This window comes from Anabrus simplex, chromosome 2 (genome assembly GCF_040414725.1).
Source record: "Anabrus simplex isolate iqAnaSimp1 chromosome 2, ASM4041472v1, whole genome shotgun sequence".
NCBI classification, from domain to species: Eukaryota; Metazoa; Arthropoda; class Insecta; order Orthoptera; family Tettigoniidae; genus Anabrus; species Anabrus simplex.
The window spans coordinates 1,059,776,594-1,059,797,576 of record NC_090266.1 but is presented as its reverse complement, the minus strand read 5'-3'; the positions used below and the strand labels follow the sequence as shown (position 1 = coordinate 1,059,797,576).

The following is a 20,983-nucleotide window of genomic DNA, read 5'->3' as shown; positions in this document are numbered from 1 at the left end:
AAAAAAGGCACACAGCAATATATATTCGAATATTTCCTAACACAGAGAAATCACTTTGTTCTTGTTTCCATAAAATTTCTGCTCGAAGTACGGAAAGGTGCACAAGAATGTCAGATATTCCAAGATTTGTAAACACAGTTTAAATAATATAATCATCACACTACACAATAAAAAAACTCACTAGCACATAACTATCCGATCTCAATATCAAGCCAACAAGCACCTCATTGCGAACACATCGCCAACATTTACGGCAGCAAAACCATATAAATAAAACTGGAAATGCGGCAGTTTGCGGTATACAGCTTCCTGTCAGTGGGCAGTAGGCCAGCGCTCCAGCGGCATAACGGTGAATCTTTCCAATTACTGCTTTATGCTGGGCTTCACAAGCGATTGTCAACGAGCGCAGCGAGGGATCCAGTCGGCCGTGTTTGTTGCTTGTCATGGCGCCTTGTATACATAATAATAATAAATAAAAAAAGGAATCTCCATCGGCATTCATTGGTGCTTGCTGTTGACGCCGCCATATTAGTTGTTGTTTTGGACAATAACATAACGAGCACGTGGGATGTTTCGGTGAAGTACTGGTGACGTTCGATTTAGAAGGAGAGACGGTAGATTGTTACTTAACTTCTGTGAAGAGCCAGTTGCTCTTCTTTTATGTGGTAAGTATGGTAATATATATTGCTTAAATTTGTGGATTTCTTGAGATCTGTCGTTTTCTGAAGAGCATCCATTGTATTGTTTGCATTCCTGCCACGGCCTTAACGTACATCAACTTTAGAACATGGTGTTTTTGGAAAGGCTGATCATTGGGAATAGTATATCTACTGTTTCCTTGCTGGGGTAAGGGTTTTTGCAGAAGCTGTTTTCGTTTCTATGTTACGCTGCTGGAGGGAGACGGTTTTTTTTCCTAAGGAGACTTTTTTTTCCTGTGGTTTTGTATATATCTAGTGTTCAGAATTGTGTTTTCATTGCCATATGATTTCACGACGTACATCTATTGATTATATTTTAAAACGCCGCAACTCCGTGTGGTCGATATTTACCTCTACCAGCCTTAAACAGGTCTTATTATGCTCATTGAAGCACGGTGGGGAAAGACATTTCACAATAGTGCGTCTATATAAATCAACATTTTTAAACATTACAATGGACGTTAGACAGTAGCAGCAGCAGTTATTAATATTATTATCCCCTCTTCCAACTCAAGTGTATTGCTTTTCCGTTGCATTACGCCTGGTGATTGACCTATATAATGTTTATAGTATAAATAAATGACATCAATCATGGACTATACAACATTTCTTGAATAGGAGTCCTGCTTCAACTGTGCCTTTGAGTAACTGCAGGGCAGAATGTTATAATGGCATTTGAATTCCTTATATAGCCTATATTGCTTATCTAATAATAATGTTTGACATTCCCTTAACTTGGAATGGTTTTACATGATGCCTTTTCTTGTAAAATACTAGACAAAGTAACATGGGCGCCCATGTGACTGTTTGTAGTGGGGGAGGGGGGGGGGCAGACCTGGGGGTACGTAGTATTTTTCATATTTTGGAAGATAAATGGCGACTTGTATTCTGCAGTAGAATAACCCACGGTATCCCGTGCCTGTTGGTGGGGGATGGTACTACCGCTTCTACGTAATACTGACTTTTAAATCATTTTCTTGAAAACCCCTGATTACGCTAGATTTTTGCCTTTCCCTGAGAGCTGGGGGGGGGGGCATCTTGCCCCCAGGTATGGGTGCCCTTGCAGAGTAAGTAATTGCATCATAACAGTTTAGAATGGAATACAGTACAGTTCATCCTTCTAGAAGCAGACTTCTTAACAGAGACAGCTGACAGCTAAGGAGTACAGGAATAATGATACTTGAGGGATCACTCCCATGTTGCTCTTCCCAATGACAATGAGACATTTTGTTACATGATTCCATCTTGTTTGTTTGTCCGACTCGTTGGCTGAATGGTCAGCGTACTGGCCTTCGGTTCAGAGGGTCCCGGGTTCGATTCCCGGCCGGGTCGGGGATTTTAACCTTTATTGGTTAATTCCAGTGGGCTGGGTTTTTGTGCTTTCCCCAACATCCCTGCATCTCACACACCACACATAACACTGTCCTCCACCACAATAACACGCAGTACTTACACATGGCAGATGCCGCCCACCCTCATCGGAGGGTCTGCCTTTACAAAGGCTGCACTTGGCTAGAAATAGCCACACAAAATTATAATTATTATCTTGTTTGTTTGGGCTTTTTTTGAGGATCCTTAGCATGAGTTTGTTTTGACCCTAAAACTTACTGTTATCATATCTACCTGAATGACGGTGCATGTGGAAGAAGCAATCTTACACTTCCTTGGTGAACTTTTGATTTCTAGTTTGCACGACCCATTTTTAAGCCCTTTGTGAACATCTTTTGACCAGGTTACTCTCCTCCTTCCAGATGTCGACTTGTATTCCCTTCACTTCTGCTTATAACTCTTTTAAATCTTCACCAGCTAAGCTTATAACTTTTATCCAAAATCATTGAACTGCAGATTAAGCTAGGCTACTCAACTGATGTCCAAGGCTCAGAAACTAAGATGTGAAAAAAGGAACTTGCATCTTCAGCAATGTTATTGTAGTGATTATTGTAAAAGAAAGCAGTAGTGATACAAATTACGGTAATTTAAATCTAATATTTGTTCACTTGTATGTAAATTCCAACTCTCTCCTTCTCACAAACATTTTTAGAAACTGCATTCTAAAACATTGGCCAGCCTTTTTAAGTACCTTTCATTGGACAGCGGTGCTAGAGATGTAGGTCTTGCTTGCCCTTGAACTTACAGATGATATGTTTTTACTTCTTTAAATGTAGATAAAATGTCCTTTTAGCTGTGATAGTTGTAATTGGGATAGTTGCAACTAATTCAGCCTCTTTGTAGATTTCACCCAACTCTAAATAAACACACAAGATGTTTTGTTTACACAACCGTGTGGTTAAGTTGTCTTTAAGCTCCATTCACAAACCACTACGCGCCCCTGCCTGAGTTTATAGTAAATCCTTCGAAGAAGCTAAGATGTTATTGGTTTTTGGAATGTTATTCATGAATTGAATTAAATCCAATACTGGTCAATCTGGAGAACAATATGTAAAAATATGATTTCAACTGAAATAAAAAACATAAATAAAAGTGGAACCATATACTCTTTTGATAGTTTAAGTCCATTATTTGGATACTATTTATTGTGCTTCTCATATCATTCATGGTCGAAGAGGCAAAAGAATTCTAATTCTCTCCTGGATTCTTCTCAAATGAACCGGGATATTTTCCAGTATTTGATAAGCTATTGGCATGCAGCAGGCTGTGCTGTGTGTTGTTTCTGGGATTAATATTTTCTTTGTCATATTTTTTTACTTCAACCATTTCATCGGAGCATTTCTCAAAAGATGATTTTCGCATTTATTGTAGGTGTACCATAACTTTGTCGACCTTATTTTTCCATGGTGTGCGGTTTCCATTTTTTAAAATTCTGCAGCATGTAAATAAAATATTTCCTCTAAATAATAATCAGCTGGAACAAGGTTCTTGACTCCTTCAGGAATTATAAAAAAGGAACACAGGTTTTCATCTTAGTGTCATTATCCCATTCTGCAGAGTGATTAACTCAGTATGTAGTAAAGAAGAAAATGGTTACGTAAACGAATCGTATCCATGAAATTTCATTGTAATTTTTGTCCTAAATGAAGGATAATAATTGCTTTTATGTAAATCAACTGTAAAATTAGCAGTAAATTAATAAATACCATTCTTACTAGAGAAATTTACATACGTACCTTCAGCGACTATTTTGCTGTAGACACAAGACTCTTCTGTGGCATTCCGCTTCATCGTGGAATTTTTTTTTTTTTTTTTCCTTCCTTCCTGAGGTCCAGGGATAGCACTGACGAACAGAAGTGCTATTTCTGTGAATTCTCACTATCCTTGTCCATCATGACTAGTGCGGGCAGTTCAAAGGGGAAAATGGAGGTGAAAAGTATATCGTAACACAAAAATTATTTTTGTCGAAAGAAAAATAGCATGATCCCTGGACCAATAATTATATTAAGTAATGAGTTATGGGCACAAGTCAACAACTTGCCCCACCAAGTAACACCAAGCAAGCAAAGCAAAGAAGTTAAGTGAGCAAAGACTTCACACACAAAAGTGTTACATGAACGAAAGACATATTGAAACGCTGTGGCGTAGGATATTTCATAGTCGTAATATAGCAAAGTATGTAGGTGTTTTTGTTTTGTTTTTTTTTTGTTTTTTTTGCTAGGGGCTTTACGCCACACTGACGCTGATAGATCTTATGGCGACGATGGGATAGGAAAGGCGTAGGAGTTGAAGGAAGTGGCCGGTGTCTTAATTAAGGTACAACCCCAGCATTTGCCTGGTGTGAAAATGGGAAACCACGTAAAACCATCTTCAGGGCTGCCGACAGTGGGATTCAAATCCACTATCCCCCAGATGCAAGCTCACAGCCGCATGCCCTTTACCGCACAGCCAATTCGCCCAGTCAAAGTATGTATATATTTCTCTACTAATAATCACATTTGCTAATTTACTGCTAATTATACTCTTGATTTGCATAAAAGCACTTATTATCTTCCATTTAGGACAAAAATTAGAATAAAATTTCATGGATATGATTCGTTCACTTACGTGAAAAAAATTATCGTGCCATTCTTTTATGGTGTTCTGTAGTCTGTGCTTTGTGTGCATAATTTTGTAGGTGTTACTGAAATCTTGTAGAGCTGACATTCTTTCAGAAGACTTCAAGAAAAATACTATAAGAACAGAGTGTGTTTGCAAAGGATGTGACAATGAATGGTATTTTAGACTGATCGTTGGATAATTAGGTTCAACATATGGCTGTAATAATAAACAAAATTAATGCATGGATAAATTTATGAACCTTTGTGTTTAACCCTCCAAGTGCTAATCGTTTCACTCGTAAGTGTTGAGCATTCTTAAGGCAGTGTGCAGATACATTAAAAATAATTATAATAAATACAAATTTGTAAGTACATATGGCATGTTATAGGCCCTATATCAATTTGTTCAGGAAGAATTAGAGAATAAGATAATAGTAGGATGTTTTGCTTACAAATATCCAGTAAAAGTATAATGGATGATTAGTCATTTATTTTAATCGAAAGATATTCCAATTTTTGAGATTGGTCACAAGCACTACATTATCTGAAATTAAATTCTAAGATATACAAAATATGCCAAATTTCATTACAAGCACAATGATATATAATAATAGAAACTCCAATGAATAATAAAAAAAGTCGCAGGTAAAAAGACTCGGAGAGTCTGTTGTGGTGGGTCATTAGGTCTAGATGTGCCTGGTAGGGTTGGCACATTTGGATTGTCCACATCACTATAGTCATGCGTATCTAAATTAGGGTCATATTCTTCCCCACTTCCAGAAGAAAAGTTGTCTAATGATAAATCATCAGGAAAATCTTCTACATTACCAATGTCGTCTTCACTTTCTTCACTCCCAAGCTCCTCCAATGGTTTTCTATTTGCACTTGAACCACTTAGTTCACTCATGTTTATATTATAATAATCACTAAACTAAACCAATTAAAAAAGAGTAAATCAGGCACACAATTATTACAAATTGGCTAGCAAACAATAATCTTCAAACGCTCGAAGCAACTGGACAGTTTGTGTAGACGTAAACAAAGACCAGTTCACAGCTGACAAGATTGCTGCTTACTGCTTTCCTTTCCCAGCCAAAGACCAACTTGCACTGCCTACCAGATAGAGAATTTCATGTCACAGCGAGAATATTCATCAAATCGATTGTTATACCGATTTTACGAATCGTCTCGCTGAGAGATGATAGCACTTGAGCTGGGATCCGAATCGTCTTGTAGCGAGACGATAGCACTTGGAGGGTTAAACCATTAATCAGCCTGTACAATGGTAGAGTTATATTTTTGTGCAACAATTAATATTTTGCTGCACGTATATTCACTTATCAGATTTGTTACATGTTCTATTAGCATGGTGGCATAGAGATCACTGCTGATATCAGTGAAATGAAGAAACCTTTCTTAAACGTCCCCATTCTGATAATCGAAATGCAGATTTGTTGGAAGTTGAAAAATATTAGTTATATCAGTTGTTTCGTCCAAAATAATTGCTATTAAGTCAGCTTGTTCAACTTCTTGCTTTATTTATTACTAAGGGCTAAAAGCTGAAATATGGCCATTTTGGGCAGCTGTAAAAGTACCCCTGAAAACCATTTTTTCCTTCAAGTGACTGTCCAGAAGAGGACCCTAGTGACTTATTAGCTTCAACAGTTCTATATTCAGACATATTTTCTATTGAGCAAAGTATTCAACTTATCATGAGTATATAAGGCAATTCTTCATTGGCAAGGAAATGTATGGCACCAATGAGACTTAAAAAAAAAAAAAAAAACAACGGGCGAGTTGGCCGTGCGCGTAGAGGCGCGCGGCTGTGAGCTTGCATCCGGGAGATAGTAGGTTCGAATCCCACTATCGGCAGCCCTGAAGATGGTTTTCCGTGGTTTCCCATTTTCACACCAGGCAAATGCTGGGGCTGTACCTTAATTAAGGCCACGGCCGCTTCCTTCCAACTCCTAGGCCTTTCCTATCCCATCGTCGCCATAAGACCTATCTGTGTCGGTGCAACGTAAAGCCCCTAGCAGACAGAAAAAAAAAAAAAAAATCTCTTGTTTAGTGTTCATTTGATCAGTAGTCAGTTGTTCATTATTTATTTATTAAATATCCTGACAGTTTGAATCCTATCGCACATGAGTATGTTAGGATTATAATTTTAATCAGTTTTTAAATTATTTGCCCTTGACACAAAATTAGGAAGCTAAATTATTGATGTGGTGAATGAACTTAAGGTACTGTTTGTAGCAGCAGCATTTCCTGAACAGATGGTATAATGGTTTTGAAAGTTCCACATTACAATTGTTTAGGTGACACTCAAGTTCGAATCTTGTCCTTCCAAACATGGCACAGTTGAACAGTAAATGGTCCACCGTTTGTGAAGATCCACAAAAGCACAAGTAATTGCCTGCAATGTTAATTTTGAAGCGTTCATAGTAGAACTTAAACTTTCCAGGACCAGAGAGAAACCGAGTGAGAATGAATTCGGGCACTAATGTTTTGCACTGGAGTCGGCTATGTATGTCGGAGAAAAAAATTCTCTTCTGGCAGACCCTTTTGTACCTGATATCCAGAGGTTGTTCCACTGTCTTATTAGATGTATTTTGATTGGGGCTTTTGCATAGTTTGGGGTTGATTTGTTGTAGTCTAGGTGATTTCTGTATTGGATGAGGAGGCTGCTTTTGCGAGAATGTCTGCCTTTTCATTTTCAGGAGAACCGGTGTGTCCTCGGATCCAGGAAAGACAGATGTGGGGGCACTGCTGTACTCTAGATCTTATAGTAGCAGCTGGATCGACATTGTATTTGGCGTTGATTGTGTTCAATGCAGTCTGTGAGTCGCTTAGTACCCGAGCGCTACTACTGTTGTGTTCACACCACTCCACAGCAGACTTGATGGCCCATAGCTCGGCTTGGAATACTGAGCAGCGGGATGAAAATTTGTATTGGGCTGAAAACACTTCCCTGTTATTCTCGTAGACGACGAATGCGGATCCCACTTTGTCAGATTCAGTGTTATTAGGTGTGCAAGAGCTGTCTGTGTAGATATAGTAGTCATGGTTGAGTGAGCAGCTATTGCAAACATAAGCCTTGAAGTTACTAGGATGACCAGATTTCAGGAAGTGACAGTCTTCTCCAGTGTGGTTTCAAGTATTGATGGTGATGTTATGTTTTTCTTCATTAACGTGAGTTAGGCCGTTCTGATGGCAGTAAAGAACAGGGGTTCTGTTCCAGCGATGACAAGGGCTGCTTGTGTAGATATTGTGCGATGGGCACAAGAAATTCGAAGGACGATTCCTCTCTGAATCAGCAGAAGTTTTTCCTTAGCCCACTGCTTTTCAAGTGTAGAATGAAACGATAAAGCCCAATACAGTATTAGTGGAACAAGGGTTGTGTAGTATATAATGCAGAGTACCTGACCTTATTACCCATGACGGCCTGCATGCAGTAGCAATGGCCTGAAGAAGTTTATCTGATTTAAGCATTAGTTTATTGAAATGTGGCCTAAGAGTTAACTGTTTGTCCAGTAGGAACCACAGGTATCGACATTTTCTAGTGTGATTTCCTGTTCATTCATTGTGATTTCAAGGTGCTGATCAATCCCTGCTCCTCAAAAAATTATTCATTTTGAAAAAATTGTTCACATAGCTTAAATATTTCTCAGGTCTTTTAAGTTAATAGCCACAGACAAAGAATTCAGCTGGGCTGGGTAGCTCAGTTAGTAGAGCGCTGGCCTTCTGAGCTCAAGTTGGCAGGTTTGTTCCTGACTCAGTCCAGTGATATTTGAAAGTGCTCAAATATGTCAGCCTTGTGTCATTAGATTTACTGGCACATTAAAAAACTGCTGCGGGACAAAATGTTGGCACCTCAACGTCTCCAAAAACCGTAAAAGTAGTTAGCGGGATGTAAAATGAATAACATTGTTATTACAAGGAATGCAGGTTGTCAAACGTTTGGACCATACTCCATCATCAGTGGAAAGTGGTAAAGAAGGCCAACAGATCGATTTATTTAATACATTACATCCAGTTAATCAGTGTGATTGTTCATGCTATGATTCTTTGAAGTTTGTGTCTTAAATACTGACCATTCTTATCTTTATTTATAGTTTAGTCATTTTTAGGATCTGTGGATAAGGCCTGCCTTTGTTAATTTCATTTTTATTTTTAATGGTTCTTTTGGGAAACAATTTCAGTATGAAGCTACTAATCATGCAGAGTTGTTCTACTTCATCTTCCATAGATTCTATTCAGTTAACGTACTATCACTGTGTCCATTATATAGGCAAATACAGTACCCAAAGCTAACTGACCAAAACGCAATGATTCACACTTTTTTGAAAACCACACTCTTGCTGCTGTGTCTGCAAGCAGAATATCTTCAACATTGGGAATGCACTTGCAGGTTATTTCCAGCATAATATCCTGTCTGGAGCTGGCTGTGTACAGACTGCATGCTAAGCAAACTTGTAGAATTCCCTGCAGTAATAATAGTTTACTTTTCATGTTGTAAATTACAAAGCCTGATGTTGTTTCCATCAAAATGCGGGATCAACCTTGTTTTGTGCCTCATCCTCCACTTTTTCCAATCTGCACTATCAGCATAATAGATGCTTATGAAATGAAAGTATAAGGCATTATCAGAATATTGTGAATTGTATCAAACTTTATCTCTAGCAGAAAGTAATCTCTCTGCAGTATGTGCATATACAGTAGGTGCAGGTTGTGGAAAAAAATCATGTAAAACGAATTTAAGAGCAGAAGGAGAGCTGGAACTAAGTATTGTGGTAGTGGGAATGAGTTGATTGGTATGGAGATAACAGTATATGGCATCATTAGTACTGCACTGTATTGTAAAATTGGTTCTTTTCCAACCAAATGTCAGTGAAGAAATGTCGTACGCAGGCTACTCGTTCTTCCAACCGCATGTTGGGCATTGTCACTCAATGTGTATCATTATGAACTTGGCAAGACATTTACCGATAGGTAGGTTGTACTGTACTGTTCGATTATGTTATGTGAACGGCAATTACTTACTAGCATTCACAGAGAGACGTAGTGCAGGTGGTCAACCCGAATCTGTACTTGGCCTGCAGTGCATCGGATGGTTTGTGGAATTTTCCAGAAATGTACTCTGGGTCAACGGTTGCTGAACCCACTTCCCACTTACGTATATTAGTTAACATTAATGGTAGGGAAATTTGGAGCTGTGGAATCACAGGTAATCGATTGTACCAGGCCCTGGACATTTTAAACACCAACATTTAAAGTTATTGAAGATAAACTAAGATCTTTGAGAAAGACTTCGGCTTGTACCAGACGAATCATGTGTACCGTGAGACTCCTTCAAGTAATAAATAAGTTACAAGATTGTAAGCAATTGCAAAAAAGACCTCAACAATTTTGTGAGATGGACAGTAGACAATGGTATGATAAACTGATTTAAAAGTCAGGTTGTGAGTTTCACTAATAGGAAAAGTCCTCTCAGTTTTAATTACTGCGTTGATGGGGTGAAAGTTCCTTATGTAGATCACTGTAACTACCTAGGTGTTAATATAAGGAAACATCTTCTTTGGGTTAATCAAAAAAAAAAAATTTTATACTATTTTAAATAAATTACTTTCAATGCGGTCTTCACAGTGATTCTTATAACTTGTAAGTGGTATGTTCCGAACTGTCAGTGGAAAGATAGTGTGGAATGACATTAGTGGACAAATAAGTTTGAGTGGTGTTTTTAAAAGTAGGAAAGATCACAATATGGAGATAAATTTTGAGTTCAAGAAGACAAATTGGGGTAAATATTTGTTTATAGGAAGAGGAGTTAGGGATTTTAATAATTTACCAAGGGAGGTGTTCAATAAATTTCCAGATTCTTTGCAATTATTTAAGAAAAGACTAGGTAAACAACAGATAGGAAGTTTGCCAGCTGGGTGACTAAATGCAGATCAGTGGTGACTGATTGATTCATTCATTGAAGCCGACCAGGTTTAAAAATATCCCCAACATTGGGCTTTTAGAGGTGCGGTCGTCATCACCACCACCAGCACCACCACCTACATTACATTGCACATAGCAATATGTTGTAATTGATTATGATGGTCTTACTGTAAGCACAATCATTGCGCATAATTAGAAGTACACTACTGTACAGTACTTCAATGAACAGTGTGGAACAGTATTTAGAACTTGATTTACTATTTAATTCAGACGTTATCTTCAGTACATTTCAAGGAACAGTACCTCGGGAATTCTCCTTCCTCGTATATTCCATTATTGAAATTCACTGGCACGAGTGCGGTTGAACAACTCGAACACAGTATCTTTTATAGTTTCATATGTTTGCCGTTGTCTTTTCTTTGTCTTTATTTGCGTTTTTCTCCCACTCCTTGAAGTAACGGTAACAATTTGCAACTATGTTTTTAATTTGCCATTTCCCGCAGTTGAATTGATTTACCAAGTCATATTGTAATTGTCCTTTTTCTCTTTGGCATGACAACTTGTTCTCACTTTGAAGATACAACAGTCACTAGTCATTTCTTAAGATTTTAACACAAAGTACAGCAGCTTATTAACCACTCCCTCAATCTTACAAGTGAAGAGCAGGTTACTCATAATCGGTGGTCAATGGCCTAAAGCTAAGCATTTAACACAAAGCAGCTGCTTACAGTAGAAATGTTTTGTAGTGGCCTTGAGCCTGTATACGGTAGACGAGGGGGTGAAAGTACTTGTACCGTTTAGGATGAATGAATGGAATTACTGGGTGGCGCACTAAAAACTATTGTCACCACTGTGTACTTGTACACACAGTTTCTCATATTTCTGAGAAAATAGAATTGATGTTCTTTGAGTGGATTGGAACTTGGGGTTGTGAGCCAAAGATGGTTGTCTAAAATTAGTGGTTGTCAGTTGGAAAAAGGCGGTCATCTTAAAGAGGGTGAAAAATGCAGTGAATCCCTAAAGTATGGCAACACTTTTATTAATTTATTACACAATAACTACAAATGATACAGTAATCATATGCATATCATATTAAAGAAAAACTGAGAAATTTGGTGGTAATGCCTAAGCAGTTTTCCTCTCCAATTATAAACATATCTTCTTACATCAGAAGAAAACAAATTTGCTTTTAGAATAATGAAAAGGATACTAAACACAGCAGAACTGAGCGTGTTGGCCATCATCTGACATTTTACTGGTAATATGATTTTAGAAATGAACAAGAAATAATTAGACCAGGGCAGTAGTTTATGACTGCTTTGGGGATACTGCTTCTGTCCATCCTATTTAGATGTTCTAGCCAGTTTCTCTGGTATTCATAGATGTATTCCAATATAGGTCTGCTTTTAATATCATTCAGCACTTCTGTATTTCTTTTGTGTTCCCACTTAGTGACACCTGCTGTTTGCTGCACAATTTAACACAATTTAACAAAATGGCCATCTCATCAATAATTTTTAACTCAACAAATTATTAATATTTGTGTTAAACTAACATGGCAGGAGCCCTGTGTTAAACCTCTTTAACAGCTGTTAAAATTTCAAAATGGTAGTATGTAGAAGACGTGTTTGAAGACTTAATAAACTGAGGAAGGCAAAGGACGACCCATACTAAGGAAAAACTACTTTTAAGAGTTGTCAGAAGAAAGTTTTCAACAAAGATACCTAATTACCAAAGCCATAATAAACAAGGTACTAGAGAAAAATCAAAAATAGGTTAGAGTTTCTCACAGACTGAAACTTGCTAGTGTCTCCAGTGCAGCAGTTGCTTATATTTCTCAGATATTATGCTCCAGACTCTTTCCACATAATTGGCAACTATGTTGTTCGTGAGTTAAGACAAGAGTGCCTAGAATTCTGCAAAGAATTCCTGTTGCCATTGCAGCATTAACTGGGCATTACATAATTTTCCCCGCAGTGAAAGAATACCCGAAATTCGTTAAAGACATAACATTATCACATTTTCCCCTTGATGTAGGAGCCCCTTAGATTGTAGAGTCATAAGAATATATTGAATGCTGTGATATAACAGTCTCTTCATTCATTTTTCAAGCACACTCGCATACTTTCATATTAAATCTATAACAACATTTGTCTCGCATTCATCTTAATAACGCTTTTATTGCCTCTTACTTGACATGTTTACGTCTTAGCGGTCTCAGCTAACTATAACCTACAATAATGTCAACCATGTGTGACTATTCCAACATACCACTAGGAGTGCTTTATGTAAAGAAACAAAATACACTCACTGCCAAACGCATTCAGAAATCTCACAGAAACATGTTAATTTGTCTTTAACAATTGTTTCGTAACAAATGTTGGAAATGTGTTCGTAAAACAGGGTATAATAACCAAGGTGTTAAATTAATAACATTTGTTAAGTAAAATTTAACACAGAGTTGATGAAACCAGGCCTAGGGATTATAGAAATGTAATGAATTAGGAAAGATTATATTCTTATGGGAATATTTCAACAAGGGTTACCTATCATTCAAAAGCATATGTAGACCCTGTATATGTCAGATACCGAAAACAAGCATTCTCATACTAGGAACATGAATAGGTGACAATAACCCAGGTAGTTTGACAAAGGTCAAAAATCTTAATGTAAAATATATTCCTGTTACAATTGTCCAGTATGATAAATTAGTGAACAGCACACAAAGAGAAAACCGGTGTGCAATAGTACAGGAATCAGATGTGAACATACAGTAGTTACAAACCAGTTTATCTAACTCATTAAATCCATTAAAGCATGGTTATTAACTAAATCAAGACTTCATCCAAATTTAAGAAACTCATTCCATGGATAATGAGGGGAATCCTCGCATCCATACGCATAAGAGGTAAGTTACATCAGCGCCTCAAAAAGAAAAGCTGCCAGCAATCAATCAGTTATCATCAGTGATTTTCATTCAACCTGTCATCCAGGTGGCAGATTCCCTTTTCACTTGTTTACCTAGCTTTTTCTTAACATTTTCAAAGAACTTGGAAATTTATCAAATAATTTCCCTTGATAATTTATTCTAATCCCTTTCTCTTCGTCCTATAAATGTATATTTGCCCCAGTTTGTCCTCTTGAATTTCATACTTCAAATACAGACCTTATTAACAGACGAAACATTACAGAAACAGGATTAACAAGTTAGAAGAGCAAAATAAATTATATTATTCCAAACAATTTGAGACGAGTAGCTCAAGCTTAAGTGTCATATGGAACGTTATTAATGATATAGTAGGATTAAAACAAAATCCAAAGAAACTGTAACAAATAAAAGTAGAAAACTCCCTCATAACATATACAATTAGTATAACAGATTTGTTTGCATGTTATTTTACTGATATTGAGGTGAAGTTTGCCAATTCCTTGCAAAGAATGGGTAACACACATTGTAACATTAATTCAGTTCCCCTCTATTGGTTAATATGTATTCCTTCAGCCACTATCAGAATGTGAAATAAGTTAACGTATTTCATATTTAAACTGTGGATCTCCATCTGAACAAGACAAGTTACTGGTTAGAACAATTAAATAGGTCAAGCCATTTATAATATAACTCGTACTGCATACTATTTTCAGTCTGTCATTAATGAATGGAGTATTCCAGACAGTTTCAAAATCACAACAGTCAGGAAGCAAGGATGATACCGACTCTGATCTCTAACTTTGCACTTTTCAATATTATAAGTAAAATGCTTAAAAGACAGACTTTTTTTTTTTTTCGTAAATATGTCTTTGGGCTTGGGGTCGTCCGAAAATTTGCGTGACGTGACGCAACAAAATGTGTAATGAAAGTGGCATCACAAAATGTTTTGCTTAGCAAAAGTTACTTTGAGAGGTGCACAGGCTGTAGATTTGTATAAATAGAGGGTGTTGAAATGAAAGGCACTAGTTTAAGATATGTAGTGTACTACCACAGCCAACTAGATCTATGCTGCATCAGGTCGGTCGTGGTAGTATTAACATTCAGATTAATGGTCTCTCTCTTATGGTACACACTGTAGAACTAATATGTAAATCCACAGCCTCCTGTTTAGGCTATGTTTTATGCCCGGCAGTTATCTGAAATTAGCAGCCGTTGATGTTTAACTTAGTGATAGTGGCCTTGAGAGGTGCACTGCTGTAGAGTTGTATAAAAAAAGAACCTCTGTACCCAACCCTGTGAAATGATGCAAATAAATAATTTGTTGTCAATATTTGAGTTGCATTTATTAAAAGACATATTCATGATCATTAGCTTTTTGTGAAGGGAAAAGTTTACATTTTTTGAAAAAAAGGAATACCCTGTCACCAAACCAATTTAGATACAGGCCAGGAATACGCACTGAAGTTGCAATCTGTGCACTAACAGATATCTTGTGCAAAATTTAGCTTATGTATCAGATATGCCTTCCTCACTTTCTAGAAAATTTGGTTATACCAAAGATTGGGTGCTTGCTACCAGAAAATACAACATTTGAGAAATCCAAGATGACCCTAACAGATGACCTTAAATAGTTGGTTCAGTACTTTAAGTTGTGGAGACTTATACCTAATGGCAAGTATGTTGCTTCCATCTAACCAGCATGATGGCTAATAAAGAATTTATTGCAGGTGTACATTGGAAATTAATTATTGAGACATAATAGATTCCCTTAATATCTAGGAGTCACCTTAGATAGAACACTCTCCTTTAGTCAACACCTTGCCACTCTAAAATACGAACTGCAACAATATAATCCAAAACTTGTGTGGTACGATTTGAGGTTCAACGGGAACTTTACTTCGATGCCCAGCTTTGGTACTTGTGTTTTCGGCCTCAGAGTACTGTGCTTCTGTTTGGTTGAATAGCCCTCACACTAGCCTCATAGATACACAGCTCAACGCCACAATGAATCTCATCACCGGCACAGTTCGTTCTACACCCACATATTGTCAACCTATCCTCTCCCCTCTAGATCTTCGAAGTAAGAACGCTCTCCTCAGGGATTTCAAGAAAATAATGGATAATTCATCATTACGGATACGTGGCAACATCACTGATGTCCATCTGAATTGCCTACAGTCTATAAAACCATCAATAAGAATGGCAATAGAAGTGATGAATACCAACTTCAGTATAATTAAAGAATGGCAGGGAAGACGTGATACTAGGCCTGAATCAACTCTGCTGTGCATTGGTTCGTCGCTGTCACCTGTGTTTGAGTTTCCCCATAAAACAGGGCCTATTCTCAACAGGATACGATTGGGCCATGGTAACCGCACAGATTTCCATTGCAAATGGAAAATAATTTCTACCCCTAACTGTGATTTTGGTGTCTCTAAGCAGACCATCCAGTGTATTATCACCAAGTATCCAAGAAGAAAGTACAGTGGCAACATCACTGATTTTTCTCAGGCGTTAACAGGGACAATTATTACTCATATAAACAACCTAGATATAAAGATATAGTTTGTCTTTTCCTAAAACAGCATGTATGTATTGTATTTGCAAAGCCATACACTAAATAAATAAAATCTTGTGCAAATCAGTAGACGAAGGAAAGCAAACAATGGCTATGTTATTGGTTTCTAAAGAAAGAAGCATTTGCTACAGTACATAATAATAACAACGTGTGGCCTCCTGAGAGGCCTGGTGTAGGTCTTTGGAGTTGACACAATATAGGCGACCTGTGCGTCACTGAGGATGGGGCCCTACCTAAGATGAATTCTAAAGCTGAAGATGGCACAAATACCCAGCCCCTAAACCAGAGGGACTAAGAAAAGTTTAAATCCCTGTCCCAGTTGGGAATTGAACTCGGGACCCCTTGGACCAATGGCCAGCATGCTCACCATTTAGCCATGGAGCCAGATGATACAGTAGATCACAATATACTCATATTAGGCCCTACAAAAACCATGAAAAGTGGGTGTTGGCAGAATAACACAGAGGCTGATAGCCAGCCTCCTTACAAATAGAATCCAGAGCGTTAAAAATACATGATAAATAAAGTAAACAAAAAAATACTTTTTTTTTTTTGCTAGTTGCTTTACGTCGCACCGACACAGATAGGTCTTATGGCGATGATGGGACAGGGAAGGGCTAGGAGTGGGAAGGAAGCGGCCGTGGCCTTAATTAAGGTACAGCCCCAGTATTTGCCTGGTGTGAAAATGGGAAACCATGGAAAACCATTTTCAGGGCTGCTGACAGTGGGGTTCAAACTTACTATCTCCCGAATACTGGATACTGGCCACACTTAAGCGACTGCAGCTATCAAGCTTGGTAATTAAAAAAACCAGTAGTTCCAATAGGGGTACCACAAGGAGATGACTTTGGACCAGTACTATTTCTAATTAATTATTGATCTGTATAACTTAAATCTACTTGGAAAAATATTTGCATATGGTGATGACACAGTCATCACAATTGGCGGGTCCATAATGGGAAGAGGCTTACAATACTTGCAGCATAGAATACATGATAAAGTAAACAAAAAAAAATACAGTAGTTCCAATAGGGGTACCACAAGGGGCAGTCTTTGGACCAGTACTATTTCTAATTCATTATTGATCTGTATAACTTAAATCTAGTTGGAAAAATATTTACATATGCTGAGGACACAGTCATCACAATTGGGGGGGTCCATCATGGAAAGTGGCTTACAATACATGCAGCAGAGCAAAGAACACAGTAAATGAATGGATGAAACATAATTTTTTGACCATAAATAAAAATAAAACATGCTATGTTATAACCCCACAAACAGCAGTCCTGTAGATGGTTTTCTTCGGTTACCCATTGTCACACCAGGTAAATCCTGGGGCTGTAACTTAATTAAGGCCATGGTCACTACCTTCCCAATCGTAGCCCTTTCCCCTCCTTGCATAGCTGAAAACCTTTGATGTTTTAGTGTGATGTTAAACCACTACCAGAACTAACTAGGGTAGTACCATAATACAAGATTACAAATGATCTGGTTTGCTACTCCCATACAGAAACATATTAGTTGGACAGAGACATGCTAGTTATCTTGGACCACATATTTATAATAACTTACTCCCACACCTCCCTTGTTACTAATCTCAGATACAAACTTGGAGTAATATAAAATTTTAATAGCTGGACTGATGTAATAAAAACAGTAAATTTTAATCTAAGATGATTTCGTATCACTTAAAATTAGTCATTAGAACTTCACCAAACTTAAAATGGAGAAGCTGATTGAGGGATGAACTTCATTTAAAATATGTAATATAGATGTGTGCCCATAAGTTACTGTTGTAAATCTCTGTTAAATATTGCCAACTTCCATTGCTTTCCATGTATGTAAATGTGTACTTTAAAATCATGATTAAATAATTTGACACCATAGCACTGTTTATTCATTCAAGCCCACACATCAGCATTGCTTAAGTGGGATTCACTGTTGTTTTTATTAATATGTAAAAAAATAAATGTACCCATAGCTGTGAATAAAATAAATTTTACTACTATATTAATATTTTGCTTACTTTGGGATTAAGTTAAACAATAAATTAGATGAATATATGAATTCTATATTTGAAATGGCAGGAGGAGATCTTCAGAGTGTATGAATCACATTCATGAGAGTGTAAAACATTTTTTACATTCTGCAATTGCTATTGACAAGGATCCTCTGCAAGGTTGAAAAAATACTGTACTGAATACTTCAGGTAAATATTCTGCATTAGCATGGGTGGTCTACCTGATTAGCTGTAAGAGACTTTATTGTGATTCTAGGAATAGTTGCACACAAGAACGTAAAGTCACAGAAATTGCCAAATTTTTCAGGGCCTCCAGACTACTACTTCTTCTTTTCCCACAGTGGTGAGTTGTGGGGGTGAACTGTCACACATGTGAATCTGGCCCTGTTTTACAGCTGAATGCCCAACCAAGAATTAAATTTGCTTAAACACCTTATGAGGGTTCTGTGCATTGCTCAAGGTACAAACGGTCAAATACCATGTTATTCAAATGAGGAACTGGTGGATATAATGCTTATATTTGGAGAGTGTCGACATAGTGAACGACAAGAAACTGCGCTTTATACACAGTATTATCCAAAGTGAATATCATCCAGACTGCAGCACATTCCAGATGGTAGAGAAAGGACTACACCAGCATATGACTACTCGTCCATTGAGGACATGCAAATTAATTGGGAAATAATACGATGACAGCAGCTGTTGCCACAGAACCTTATACAAGCAGTAGATCCATGATACATACATTGATAATACATCATGTTAAAGTTCATGAAATTATTAAACATAACCTGCACTGGTACTTTTTCCGACAACTTACAACTCAGTGCCAGCGACTGGTTGACTGTGGCCACTGCGAGGCTTCCTAAGAGTGGATCACTGAACCAGTGAGTAGTGCATACCACAGTATAAATTATGTTCTTACTTAAATGTCATAAATTTGCTTATGTCGTATCGTGTGTTGTATTTATTTAGCAGGTTGTACCTGCAAGTTCACCCAATTTAACTCCCTTGGACATTTTTTATGGTACCATTTGCCTTATAATATTTATACAACATTGCCTACAAGAATGAAGGAGAGCATGATGAGAAGCATAGTGTTTTGTGTGTGTGTGTGTGTGTGTGTGCAGAAGAGGGAAGGGGCTATTTTGAACATTTTTTATGATGAAACTTGCAACCATATTCATCCATATTGTGATTTTCCTTCCTTATTCCTTTCCACACAAAAGTGCCAGCGAGGTGTGGCAACCCAACATACCATACTGTTGAGTATTTATCTGAAACACCTGGTACATATTCTCTTTTCCTGCTGAAAGGAATGCATGAAACTGATGCCTCTTATAACCTTAATATTTGCCTTGCCTTATGCCTAAATGTTGCCATAATTGTTGATGACCATACAATGCTTAGCCTAGCTCTATATGGTCTCCATGAAAATGCTGGTCTTGTTGCCCTGAATACTATTTTGCAAACTTTTTTAAATATAAAGGATAGCCCACTGCCACCCAACAAAGCTTTGGACAAAGAAAAGCTTCTGGCATGAGAGGAGCTAATTTACAACTAGGACTGTACCTTAATTAAGGCCACGGCTCATTCCTTCCTGCTCCTAGCCTTTTCCTATCCCATCGTCGCCATAAGGCCTATCAGTATCGGTGCAACGCAAAGCAACTCGGAAAAAATAAAACTAATTTACAGCAAACAAAATCATTTAAATCTAGTTTGTAAGGAGAACAATTTTCTCTCCATAAAATATTTGTATTGAAGCATAATTTATTGTACCTGTTAAAAATCTTAATTTTCTCTGAAACTTATTGTTTTACTTTTCTGCAAACACCATCAAAGTTACTTACAGACCTACCTTCTTCACTAGCAGCGCTTCTGACTATGCCTAAGGAACTATTGCAGCCAGAAGGACTTCAAAATTAGTTTCGACTAGCTGTAGTACCCGTTGTTGGCGGGTTGTTCTTTTTTTAAATAAATGCATCAGTAATGGCATGCCTGAAATATGACTTATACTAGACAAAACATTATATTTTCCAAGACTCCTGCACATTTCCTGAGCATAATCAAAAGTATAGTAGTGAATTTTACTCGTACTCTTTCAGGAACTTCTCATAAAATCACAGGGCATTTCTAGAACCACCTTCAATTTCTCTGGCTGGAGATAGTATTTCTGAAACAATTAATAAATAGCTTTATTAACCTTGGAGTAAGACAAGTTTATATAAAAAAAATTCTTAAATCGTGTATCTGTGTACAGAACATTATGGTGAAATTTTCTCATTTGTACATAACATTCATTAAAGTTGATAATAGACCGGCTGTTTTAATAATAATAATAATAATAATAATTTCGTGTGGCTATTGCTAGCCGAGTGCAGCCCTTGTAAGGCAGACCCTCCGATGAGGGTGGGCGGCATCTGCCATGTGTAGGTAACTGCGTGTTATTGTGGTGGAGGATAGTGTTATGTTTGGTGTGTGAGTTGCAGGGATGTTGGGGACAGCACAAACACCCATCCCCCGGGCCACTGGAATTAACCAATGAAGGTTAAAATCCCCGACCCGACCGGGAATCGAACCCGGAACCCTCTGAACCGAAGGCCAGTACGCTGACCATTCAGCCAACGAGTCGGACGGCTGTTTTAATGGTAAATACAGACTGATAATTCCAAGTACAAACTTAAAATGGGGATTACAATTATGATACATTCTATTTACAAGACCTCAGTAAAAATATTAATTAAAAGCCCATTCTGGAAGGAACTGAATATTGGAATTGGAACAAAATACATATTGAAAGAAGTAGGTGAAGAAGAACAAAAGGAGTCC

The 20,983-nt window shown here is 37.5% G+C and overlaps 1 protein-coding gene across 1 annotated transcript in view; it reads left to right on the top strand.

Moving 5' to 3' along the window:
* Positions 1-505: 505 nt before the first annotated feature.
* Positions 506-20,983, top strand: part of spoon (spoonbill) — a 357,164-nt gene continuing 336,686 nt past the window's right edge. The window contains exon 1 of the mRNA XM_067142006.2: positions 506-665. The gene's annotated coding sequence lies outside the window, so the exon portion shown is untranslated. The remainder of the gene's footprint in view (positions 666-20,983) is intronic.